Here is a 13,555-nt window from a genome sequence, read left to right as displayed (position 1 = left end):
CGGTGATGAGGTCCATAGAAGTAAACCTCCTAGGGCACGGAGCAGGGCAGGGAAGGGTGGAGAATGGAGCTGGAGGGGCGAGTGGCTAAAACTCAGCACATCTGACATGAGAGACAGGGCTCTGCTCTTCCACACCCCCTCAGCTACTGCTATCAGGGTGACATTCAGCAGTCCTGCTGTCAAAGTTGTTTACTTTTAGTGGACATTCTGAGTAAACAATCTCCATGCTATCCAGCTGTTGAATATTTATTTTGACTATCAACCCTGAGCACACTTTACCGCTCCTCAATGCTGGGGTCTCCTGCCTGGCAGGAAGCCGTGAATAGAACAGCAACAAGAAGACTCAAGCCTCCTCGCTGTCTGTGATGTTCACTTGACCTTCAGGGAACTCACAGAAACCTTCAGCGCTGGGGATGGGGTGTGGGCTGTTCCACTGCCCCCACCTCCTCTCTCTGGCCTGCTGTCTTCCTCCAATTTTGTTCTCTTCTGCTCGGTTAGACACTGGACACAGTTCAGTAATCTACTGCCTAAGCAGATGTCCAACTGGGGAACAGAATTCTGGTCTCTTCTTGCAGGCAACTCTAATTTCTACCAACGGCTCTTTTGGTGCCCTCCTTCCCTACCCCAGCACTAGGTATCAGGTAGAGAAGAAAGTACCCACTTACCGCAAACAAGAGCTGCAGTCTCCACGAGGCCAACTACCCTCCAGAAATCTCTGCAGTCTTCCCTGCCATATTTTTTTTATGTTTTGGAAAGGGGAGTTACAGTGGTAGAGAGGTGGTGGATGGTGGCAGCAGGACAATTCAGCACCCTGTTTGTAAGCTCAGGAGAAGGTTGAAGGTAGGGGGGTATACCCTCAAATGTAGACTGTTCTCTTTAGAAGGCGAGGTATTTAGTTGTTGTGTTTTTTTTCAGCCATAGGCTTTAGTGTGACCATAGGGCAACAGGAAAAGAACCGTCAACATCCTGTTAAAGAAATAATTTGTACTCTTGCCAAAATTTTTTTAAATGCCATAAATATAGACATAATATGGAAAATACAAAGCTCCCATAATCCCACTTTTCTGAAAAAAAACCAAACCAGTATTAGTAGTTCGATACACATTCCTCCAGACTTTTTTTCGCAATGCGTATTAACTTTATTAACCTTAGAAAAGGGGATCTTGTAGTGTACATACTATTTTGTAACTTCCTTTTTTTCACTCAACAGAATATCCTAGACATCCGTAAGGTTTCTCACTGTCAGAGTGTGGAGTTAAAAATATTAAAAGGGAGGAAACCAGAATTTAGTGCTGAATTAGAAATTGAGGTGTTATTGGAAACTGGTGAATTTCAACTTATATGGATAGATGTAGAAATAATTATACATATAAATGTCTGTATGTGAGTATGTGCGTGTGCACACGCACACATGGATGTACATAGATATATTCCCTAGCTGTCCATTCTTAGGATCTGGAAACAGTGCTATCCCAAAAACAATGAGTATACCTAGCTGTCAGTTCTTGGTCTCTAAAAACCATTCTCCACTAAAAGGAACCAGGGCTTTTTGGAGAAACGGTTGATTCCAGGGCTCAGCCAGGGAAAGCACAAAATGAACTTGGAACAATTTTTAGTGCCAGAAAGGAAATGCTCAGAAAACAATGAGGACATGTCGAAAGGACATAGAGTGAAGCCCCACTGGCCGATCTAGAATAATCTGCACATCCAAATATAGTCACATGTCACATAAAGACGTTTCAGTCAACGATGGACTCGTTTATGGCAGTGCTCCTATAAGACTAGTACCATATAGCGTAGGTGTGTAGCAGGCTATACCATCTAGGTTTGTATAAGCACTCTGTGCGTTGTTCGCACAATGACAAAATCACCTAATGACAGGTTTCTCAGAATGTGTCCCCATCATTAAGCAACGCTTGACTGTAATAGTGATAATAGATTATAATCCACTACACAAAGTAGCCAACTGCTATAAATAAATGAGTAAATTGAAAGCTTGATGTACAGTATATTAGCATGGTTTCAAAACACATTCTTACAAAGTAGTCATTAGTTACAAAAAGGAGAGTTGCTGCTCAATGGATATAGTTTCAGTTTTGCAAGATGAAAAAGTTCTAGAGATCTGTTGCACCACAATGTGCATATAGTTAACACTACTCCATTGTACACTTAAAAATAGTTAAGATGGTAAATTTTATGTTATGTATTTTTTTACCACAATAAAAAATATACTTATTAGTTACAAAAGAAAAGAGAGTAATTTTTCAGTGGAGAAGCCTGGAAGACACCACCTTAGTCAAGTGATCAAAGTGAACATCATTAGTAATGGGACAAATTGAAACCATATACCACCTGATAAGATGCAGAGAAACCACAATATCGTTTCTATGATATGTCTGCCAAAGATGCAGGACCTGAATCTAATCATGAGGAAGTATCAGGTAAACCTAAATTGAGCGACATTCTACAGAATAACTGGAGTGTAATCTTCAAATGTATCAAGGTCATGAATGTTAAGGAAAAACTAAAGAACTGTGTCAGATTGAAGGAGATTAAAGAAACACGACAGCTAAACCCAACACATGATTCTGACCTGGCTCACTTTTCTGTGAAAGATCTCATTGCGATAATTGATGGAACTTGCATGGGGTCTCAAGATTGGATGGTTGAAATGTGTCACTGTTGATTTCCTGATTTTGATGGTTGTATTGTGGCTAAGTAGGAGAATGTCCTTTTATAGGAAATATACATTAAAGTACTCAGTGGTGATGGGTCTTCAAGTTGGCATCTTATCCTCAAATAGTTCAGGGGGATAAAAGTTATTCTATATCTATTGAAATTCATTAGTTTCCACCAATACCTCTGTAGGTATTATGCTTAAAACCTTTCTGTCGATTTGAGATTGTTTTTAAAAATTAATATTCTTCTGGAGGAAGAAAAGAGTGTGGCACTCAAATTCTTATTAGAAGCTGCCTATGGGCAGGAATTGTTGACTAGAGGGCTTCCCTGTAGCTTCCCGATAGGCAGAGAGCTGGCTTGTTCATTGGAAGATCTCATCCTACCTTCCAGAGCATCTGGTGACCCTCCGATTCCTGAGCCTTTCTAGGGCACTGAAAGGGAAATTGATTTGGTTCTTGTCAGGGTCACCCACTTCAGTGCCTTCTGCCTTACTTTGGTTTCTCCCAAAAGTAGAACTTGAGCCAAGAACTTGGGTGCAGGTAGTTTATCTAGGAGGCCATCCCAGGAAGCAGGAGTAAGGAAGCAGAGAAAAACTAGTCAAGGGAAGAATGAAAAGACGCTCTAAGGCAGTGTGATGGAGGTTGTTGCTGTGGGCAATAGGGGCTGGAGAAGTGACCAGCATGCCTCTCAGAATTGTCCACCTGAAGCACTGGACACTGGAGCACTTATCCATGCTTGATCCCCCTTGGCTGAAGACTGTCCCCCAGGAGCATAAACTTACTCCCCCCTAAAACACACTTTCACTTGTACATGAGCCAAGCAGCTTTCACAATCTCAGAGAAGCTCCAGGGCAAAGAAAGAAAAGATGCGAGTCACGTGCTTGAGGCACAATGCTATCAGGGCAGGCAAGGCTGAACTGTGGCTGAAATCAGAGGTGGGCTGGGAACATGTGAGGGAGGCACCGAAGCTACCTCCTGGAGCAGCTTTACTTTCCTCCACTTTCTTAAGACAATTTCCCCCCCTGCTTTCTCTAGTTCAGATGGTGTCATCAAAGATGGAGTTTCTGTTTTTATTGGTCTCATTGTTTGTGCGGGCTGATTTCTGAGTAAAGGAGAGGAAGAAGACCTTAATTTTGCTATCTTGCAATCAGAAGTCCGATAATTGGTGACTAATACCATCATGTGCCACTTAACAACAGGGATACTTTCTGAGAAATGTGTCATTAGGTGATTCTGTCATTGTGCAAACATCATAGAGAGTACTTACACAAACCTGCATGGTATAGACTACCACACATCTAGGCTATATGGCACTAATCTTATGGGACCACAGTCATATATGTGGTCTGTTGTTGACCAAAACATTGTTGTTTGGCACATGACTATACTTGCACTGCTCTGAGCAATCCCCAAGCACTGTTCCCAGCCCTCCTAGTTATCTCATTTCCCAGGATTTCTTTGGCATTGCTGGTTAATGAAATGGGATTTGCTCATCCTAGGCAAACCACAGATTGGACTCCTTCCACCCAAGAAGGAATGCAATTCAGCCTCCACAATTTTCACAGAAGCATGCCAGCTTTGGTCCTATGGGTCTTATATTTAAAGTCTATGGAGATCCTTTTAGTCATCAGATGGGTGCCACAAGCCCTTTCCAAGAAGCAAAACTTAGACCTGAGCGCAAACTACCTTCTTACAAGACGTTGAAATAAAAAAAGCTCAGTTAAGACAGAGACTGAGAAACGAATGTGCCACTCCCAGACAAGACCAGATCCTCTCTTATGCATGTTCTTCTTTGTAGCATTTTACGCTATTGTGATTAGACAATTGTGAAATCAGTTGTCTGATGTCTAGCCCCACTCCAATATAAGATAAGCTCTATGGAAGTAAAGATGTGTTATCATTTAAAACTCCATCCTCAGCACCTAATAAATAGTTGGATTCCAATAAATATTTGTAGAGTATATGCTTTCAGTTGCAAGTGACTGACCCGCCCCCAACTGAAATTTGCTTTAAAATAAGGTACGGTGGGTTCCCAGGTTGGTTGATTCAACAACTCAACAATGTCATAGGAATCCTGGTTCTTTCCAGCTCTCTGTATTCATCTTTGATGTTGTACTTCATCCTTAAAAGTGCAAGACGACTATAAGAGTTCCAGGCACTACACAAAATCCAGAGGAAGAAGAGAGGATGTCTCTCTATGGCTCTTTCTTTGAAACAGAGAAACTTTTCCCAGAATCCTCCAGCAGATTTCTCAGTTCTCATTGGCCAGAATTGGGTAACATGCAATCTTATCCTCCTGCAAGGGGATGAGAGTGCCTTTAGACCAATCAGTCAGGCCTATCCCTTGGACCTGGGTCCACTTCCCCTGAGGCACAAAGCTGCGTGAGGGAGAAGTGGAAAGCAATAAAATCATAGTTCTATTCAAATGGAAGGTGGAGGCAACACAGTCCACTGTGGGCTCACATGCCATGGAACTCTCCACATCGACACTGCAGCTTAAATCTGCCAGCCTGGGCCAGGCAACAATGTCCTTACTACCCTCCTTCCCACGTGAACTCCTCCCCAAAACCATTTCTTCTTTCTCTTTCTTGTTACCCACCTCCCCACTGAGTTCTCGAATCAGCTCCTCAGGCACAGCTTGTGTTTCCCTTGAGGTTTTTGCTTCGCTCCCAAAGAAGACACTGTTCACGTTCTGCTCACTATCCTTTGTATAAGAAACTGTGATGAATTTCTCCTTGAATTACAAGTTTGTATTATGGACAAACATCCTCTCACCAAACGAAGACAAAGACACGATCCATAACTATCCTTTCTTGCAGCAGTGAGACTTAGAGCTATGTGTGGTGCTCAACAGCCATGATGATCTCATCCCAGGCTCTTGGTACCATGATGTTTCTCCTTTCTCTGATTTTGTGTCTAAGATCTGGTGGTGGAGGTTGCTTTTGTTTCTTTATGTAATAAGTTGATTCTGGGAAAGACTGGACCCCAGGATTTTTGGGACCTTGAGGAGAGATCAACTGAAACTGGACTTAGTTTGGCATATTTCCCCCTAGGTCAGCAATTGATATCCCAGATTACATATCTTAATTTGTTTTTCATTTGATTTCCAAAGCCCACTGACAAGACATTGGAAGTGTTTTCAAGTTAGAGTCTTGTAATTATCTTTGTAGGACTGTATGGCCAAAATACACCCTTGTGGGCATGCAGGGAATACTTTCTGAAGGAAATGGGAATTACCATTGTTAATCATCTTGGCAAGAGTTCAATCCTTTGGCTGGAAATAAGTTCTGGTGAGCCACCCCATAGACCGGGGCAAGGGAAAAACCTTCCTTCCATCTCTGGGGCCTAGGGCCAGTTTGGCTTGGTCCCTGAAATGAGGACATTCTAGAGAGCTCCTGGTGATGATGAACATTACTGAATCATGCAGAGTGAGCCCAGGCCTGGATCACAGCAGAAAGATGGACCAGTAGGGGATCCTGAGACAGGATCTGAGTTTGCTCAGTCCTAGGAAGTTATCCTCTTGTGTTATTTTTCCCTTTCTTTATTCTGGAATCATTTGTCACTTCTTTTTAAACATTATGGCTGGTCTCTGCTGGGTATGTGACATTAAAGAGAAGGTCTTGTCTCACACTTGGGCCAGAGAAGCCAAAAGGAGAGCAGTGCCTACGTGAAACCCAAATACTGTCAACAGTCATTGCCTGCCGAGGACAGCTGGGTCCATGGAGCAGGGACCTCAAGGATCATCACAGCAGAGGCAGCAGTGTGGCTGTGTGGAGAGAAGGCCAGAGCAGAAAAAGTAGGAAGAATTCCCTCTCTCCTCTTCCTTCCCTCTTTTTTCTTCCTTCTTCCCTTTCTTTCTGCCTTTTTTCCTTCCTTTCTTCTGCTCATCTCTCCTCACGTCTCCTCTCTTCCCTTTCCTCTCTTTTCTTCCTTCCTTCCTTTCTTCTTTTTTTAATACAAAATATACTCACGTGATCCTAAATGAAAAAGTGTGAAAAGTACACACCCCAGACATCCACTCAACCAGATGCCCCCACACTTGCTGCTGGTTTTGTTTAAACTCTTCCAGGGAGAGCCTATGAATACAAAAGCAAATATAAAACACGCGATACATATATTCTTGTTTATTCTATAAAAATGGGAGCATAGTCGACTTACTGTTCTGCATCTGTTTTATTCATTTCATGATATCCCTTGGAGATCTTTACATAGCAGTACATAAACAGCTTCCTCATTTTTAAAAAATAGTTAGGTGGTATTCCATTGTATGGGGACGTCATATTTTATTTAATCTCTTCCTTTCACCAACAGTGCATATTTCATTTCCTACTGTGGATAAATATATCTATTGGAGAAATTCCTAGAAGTGGACTTGCTGGGTCAAAGGGTATGAGCATTTGTAATTTGGAAATATATTGCCAAATTGAGGAGAGAGCTCTTCTTGAACACATACGGAAAAGCACCCTGAAACATTCTCAGAAATAACTGGGAAAATCCCTAAAGAAAATTTTTTCTGGCAATTAATTGGTGGGATTTAGTGCCTTGGACCTAACAACGTGGGTTAAGATTACATCTCCTGAGTAATGGTTACTTACTATTATAAGACTGTTTGTGACAGAGACTGGCAGCCATCCTCCCAGGTCCATTCTCCCCTCTTTCACTGTGAGAGAGGGTGAGCTAGGCAAACGGCCACCTATTTTCTAGCTAGTTTGCAGCTAGATGTGGCCTTGTGACTAAGTTATCACCAATGGACTGCGAGTGGATGTAAAGGATGCGACTTTGCCCCATTTGTTTAAAAAAGTCACTTGCTCTGGACTTCGACTCTATCCCCTTCTAGCAAACTGAAACATGGATGGGTCATGCTTGGCCCATCTTTGACCATGCAGATGAAGACAATGGCATTAAGGATGGCAGAACAATAAGATGGAAGGGGCTTGGGACCCTCAAGAACTGTGTGGATGAGAAGGGCTCTGCCACTCTGGCTTGCTTACCTTGGGGTTTTCTATTTTCTTTAAGTCATCATGATTTGGGCCCCTCTGTTATAGCAACTTAGCCTTTACCCTAACATCCATCCAATATTTTTTTGGAAATAGGCCCTCTCTTGGAGTATTATCCTCAGTGTCTAAGCCAAATGATCTATTTACATATATTCTGCCTATTCAAACAAGGACTTAAGAGGGCTCAGCAAGGCCTGCCACAGAGTCGGCAATCCCTTCCTTTTACAATATTTATTGAGCATATACTATGTAATAGGCACATTGCTAAGTGCTAGGGACACATTGGTGAGCAAAACAGATACTGTCCCTTCCTCCTAGGCCTTCCAATCTGGTGGGAGAGACAGACATGATTCAAACAATCACACAGATAAATACAGTTACAAAAGTAATAAGTATGAGGGAAAGTAGTGTTAGATGAGATTGGAGAGGTAGGCAGTGGCTGGACCACACAAGGCCTTAGAGGCTGTGTCGAGGCTGACTGGTCTGCAATGATAAGTAGCTGCTGCTACAGCCAGTCTTCTGCTCAGTTTGACTCTGCCCGCCCATCCCTACCCCATTTCATTTGCTTAACAAATATTTGTTGATCACCCAATTAGTTGATAGGCGTGAGGGAGCCCTTCTGGGCTTGGGAAGACTAAGTGCTTGGGCCTTAGGAAAACCTTGGGCATCAATGCACGAATCCTTGGAAAACAGAAATTCTCCAATTAAGACTGGGTACTTATCTGAAGTTAGAGGATGCCTGGGAAGGCATGAGTTTCTGCTCACTGAATGTGTTGAAGCAGAAGCAGGATTAGTGCCTCATAGAGAAACTAGATTTGGAATTCAGGGATGGAACACAAAGTTTGGGACCTTGATGCTAAACAATTCAGTTGAGGTCAGCAAGAGGTGACAGAGCTGGAGCAGGAAGCCACAGCTTCACACAGTTGCTTCGGAACTGGCAGTCCCTGCTAAGGCCTTCCCCTCTGTGCTGGGAGGAGGGAGCTGCCGCCACATGCCCTACTAGGGTCCCTTAATGAGTTCAGGCTTCACTCCTGTGGGTGCAGCCTGAGATTGAGAAAAAAATTTGTCAAATCCTTCTAGAGGCTTGTAGGTCCTTCCCCCTGCCGCCAGGAAGCCCTAACTCAGCCTTACTTCTCCTGAAAGATCTCCAGGGAGGCTGAGGAGGATGCTGGATTTTCCATCAATATCACTATCCAGGCAACAGCAAGATGATGGAGTAGAAAGAGGACTGGATGAGAAATCTGGTCACAGTTCCAACACCTTGACAACTCACTTTCCCTCAGCTTCCTAATCTGTAAGAAACGATGTGGGGGTGGGGGGGGCTTTCCCTCTAAGACCCCTTTCTGCTTTAATACTCTAGTGGAGGTTCTCCAAGTGTGGTCCCCAGTAAAGCAGCATCAACATCACCTGAGAACTTGTTATAAATGCACATTTTCAGGGTCCACTCCAGACCCACTGAATCAGAAACTCTGGTGTGGGGCCCAGCACTTCGTGAACCACTGCTCTGCAGCATGGTTGTTATGGTACCCAATGTCTACCGAGCCTGCACCCTGCCTGTGGCAGAGCGTGTGATGGCGTGGGAGGATGCTGCTTAAGACTGTGCAGGATGTGTTTTGGATAACTCCAGAGAGCGCCCTTCACATTGTAGACATTGTAGATTTTTAGAGTTAGTAAGACAATTTTCTAGAAGACAGAAGTAAAGCGTCTTGAAGGAGGGACAGATTTTTCCAGTTGGAGTGGCAGTGAAGCTGGCAGGGGCTGGAATTTGGGGTGGAAGCTGCAGCAGTCTGAGTTTAGCTGTGAGACCTTCCCCCCTCTCCTACTTTCTGGGCATGAGCCACTGCTGCTGCTCATGCTATTTCAAAGCCCAGAAGAAGAGATTCCAGTGGAAACTTCCTCCTCTCACTGGCTCTCCTCCAGAAGGCACTTGTTTCTGGTCCAGCAATTCAGAACTGGAAAGGCCCTTAGAGACTTCCTCACCCAACTTCTTCATTTTACAGATGAGGAAACTGAGGCCCAGAGAGATCAAGCAACTTACCTAAGGGCACAGAGAGTTTGTGGCACAGCCAGGATTAGACCCAGATCTTTATTAGAGGTAGGGCTCTGTTATAATCTGCATTCGGTAGGACCCTAGCCCCAGTTCTGGACATGTTTCTTCTTTCAATTCTACCTCCCACACCTACCTCCAACACAGGCACAGACACACACACACACACCCTTAGGCTCCCACTGTTCCTGCTATCTCCCTTTCCAAACCAGATAAGAGAAAGGGATGTGAAACTCAGTATTCCATAAAGCCCACGGGACCGAGGTCAGCTATGAGGACAGTCTTGGGCAGTATAGGGAATTGCATTTTAATTGGGACCAAAGCCTCCAAAGGCAAAGGGAAGGTTTGCTGGCTTACCTTAGGCTTTCAAAGCAGCTGGGGAAGGCATGCTGGGAATGGAAAATTTCCAGGCCTCCCTACCCTCTGCCCCCATATGGCCAAATGAAGCCCACTCTGCCTGCCTAGGCAATTCCCAGGCCTGCACAGCCGCCGCCCATTGCCGTCCCTGCCAGATTTGGGAGGCAGCAGATCTAATTCCTTAACTCGGCTCTGCATCAGAGGTGGCCGAAGCTTCAGAGCCCAAGCCAACGCTGTTAGGGGTGAAACTGCAAACTTATCCCCTCAGCCTCTGGCCACACCATCCCTGAATTACTAAGGCCCGAAGCAGAAAATCAGAAATTCTCCAGCGGCGTCTGCAGCAGGCTTCCTCCCAAGGCACAATAGCTTTCTCTCTGTAGCTGAGAACCACATGTGGGAAAGCATTGTCCTTTCCTCCCTTGCTGAAGCATTTTTAAAATGAAGGGAGGGGCTGGCCCCGAGGCCGAGTGGTTAAGTTCTCGCGCTCCGCTGCAGGTGGCCCAGTGTTTCGTTGGTTCGAATCCTGGGCGCAGACATGGCACTGCTCATCAAGCCATGCTGAGGCAGCATCCCACATGCCACAACTAGAAGGACCCACAACGAAGAATATACAGCTATGTACTGGGGGGCTTTGGAGAGAAAAAGGAAAAAAATGAAATCTTTAAAATGAAGGGATGGGGGAAGTCTGAGTTGGGGGGAGGGGAGGAGAGAGAGAAACAGGTTTTCCCCAACCAAGCAGCCCTCTGGGAACTTCTGGCTGCAAAGAAAGTCAATTCAGGTCACAGACCCAGCCCCCCAGGGCAAAAGCCTCATGGGAGAATCATTGTATCACAAATTTGGGCACCTAGAGATGGTCCCAGCTAGTGCAGGCATTTTAGGATGATATTCAACATGTCCGTTCACTCAACTGTTATACTCACTGTCCCTCTGCCCCTTGTCCCTGCAGGCAGGGGGAGCCCTGCTTCTATCATGTTGACCCCACCTCCATTTGGCTATGACTGCCTGGTCAGGTGGAAGTGGAAAGCTGAGCCCAAGTGTAACAAATCCACAGGCTGGCCAAGGACCTACAACAAGGAATGGCACCAGAGGAGCTGGGATAACCATAGCTCCTCATTAGGGAATTTAAACAGAGGAATGCTGAGAGAATGAGGCATTGCAGGAGGAGGAGCAGATGCTTAAGGCTTGTGATTTAGAGAGAACCAGGGGCAACCATGACGGGCAGCCAAAAGTTGTAAGGAAACAGAAATTATGAAGGATCAGAAACTATGAGCGGAGACAGTACTGAGAAATGGAGCAGACATGTCGATGTGCAGAGTCACTGAGCCACACTCGTAGACCAGGGCAGTGACGGTCCACGGAAACCCTGTTGTTAAGGTCCCTTGAGCCTCTTTAGACTCAGAGCAACCTTCCAGACTTATGGCTCAGCCGCACTGCGATAGGGGTCCTCTCCTTAGAGTCAATGAGAAGTTCATCTCCCTTTTCATCTCTCTCTCTCACACACATTAGACAAATTACTTGAGAAAAATTGAATGATTCTTTATTCCAGACAACCAAAAGAACCAAGCACAGCCTATGCTCAGATTTTTAATAAATATAATGATTCGATAGTACTAATGACAACCTTGAAAGAACAAAGTAAAATCACCCACCATGCTTCCCCATTTAATAAAGTAACTAGTAATAGTAGTAGCTTTCAAGTATTAGATGCATACTTCTGTGTATCGTTATACACACATCTATACAACTGCAATTATTGTGAACATGCATTTTGATTTGGGCTTTGATTGCTTATTGAGACTTTAAGTGGTATTTTAGCAGAAGCATGAGGAACAGATGAGGACTCAGGAAAGACTTCTGTATTTCTGACCTGAGTCATTGTATAGAGCTATGCTGTCCAACATGGTAGCCACTAGCCACATGTGGCTGTTTAAAATTTAAATTTAAAATAAGTAATATGAAATAAAGTAAAATTTAAGTTCCTCAGGTACTAGCCACATTTCAAGTACTCAATAGCCACACGTGGTAAGTGGCTGCCATACTGGACGGCACAGACTCAGAACATTTCCATTATTGTGAAAAACTCTATCAGACATCAGTAGGAGAGAGGCTCCTCCATTATCCTCTATCACAGGGGCAGGCAGACTTTTTCTGTAAAGGGCCAGATAGTAACTTTCCTAGGCTTCGAAAGCCATGTGGTCTCTTGCAGCTGCTCAACTCTGCCGTTGTACCATGAAATCAACATAGACAATACCTAAACAAATGACCATTACTATGTTCCAATAAAACCTTATTTACAAAGAAAAAGCAGTGGGCCACACATTTGGCCCTCCCGCCATCTAAAGTACCCTTGCTGTTATCACATCACCTTATTTGGTTCCTTCACAGCACTAAGCATTTTGTAACAAGCTATTTCTTTATTTTTTATTGTCCTTCTCCCCACATTAGACTGTAAGATTTGGTTAGTGACTATATCTATTTTGCTCATACAGTGAATCCAATACTGACAGCACATGCTTAAGTACTATTTGTTGACTGACTGAATGATTAATGGCGTTGCCATTCACTGGACTAGGAACACCAGAGAAGGAATAGTTGTTTAGAGAAGGTAGTGAGTTCCCTGAGGGACATGCTAGTTGTATTATAATTTATTATTTTTATTGCTCTCTCTCGAGTCCCTTTCCCCTCTGGCCTTCTTTAAGCCCCATCAGCCTACAAGTCAGTGATGTTTTTCAGGAGCTGGACAGAGTCTCTGCTTTTTGGACCGGCTCCCTGGGAGACTGTAATCAGAGGCCCAGCCTGGGGGAGATTCCCTGGGACATCAGGCATGAGCCAAAGGAGCTGGAAGCAGGCTGGGGCCTGGCCTGGCCCTCCTGCACGTTTGTCAGTGTGGGCTCCAAGAACACAGATTCCTTTTCCCATTCTTCTTGGACTGAGCAGAATTAGAAAGACCAAATCTGTGACCCAAGGAATTACTTAAGACAGAATTTCCAAAATTTCATTCATTAATTCATGTACCCTCTTCACAGTTTTTACTGCATTTCCATACCACCTGAAAACAGGTTTACTTAATATATCCAATCCCTTCAAAATCTTTAAAATGTTTAAATCAGATTGTGTCACTCATTGCTCAAAAACTTCCAATGGCTTTCCATCTCGGAGTTCATTCCAGAGCTCCTACCACAGCCTCCAAGGACCACATAGCCTGGCCCCTGGATACTTCTCTGACCTCACTTCTGCCATTCATTCAGTCTGCTCCAGCCACACTGAACCCCTCACAGTTCACAAACATTCTAAGCCAGCTGCAGCCTCAGAGCCTTGGCTCAACCTGCCTGGAACACTTCACTCCTCACAATCATCTCTCAGAAAGGCCTTTCTTGATCACTTTCTATAAGATAGCAGCCCTCTTTGCTCTTCTAAATACACTTTAGAATCAGCTACAAAAATTTCACACACATGCACACACACACACACACACA

The sequence above is a fragment of the Equus quagga genome, chromosome 14, assembly GCF_021613505.1.
Source record: "Equus quagga isolate Etosha38 chromosome 14, UCLA_HA_Equagga_1.0, whole genome shotgun sequence".
NCBI classification, from domain to species: domain Eukaryota; kingdom Metazoa; phylum Chordata; class Mammalia; order Perissodactyla; family Equidae; genus Equus; species Equus quagga.
This window is presented reverse-complemented; position numbering follows the sequence as displayed.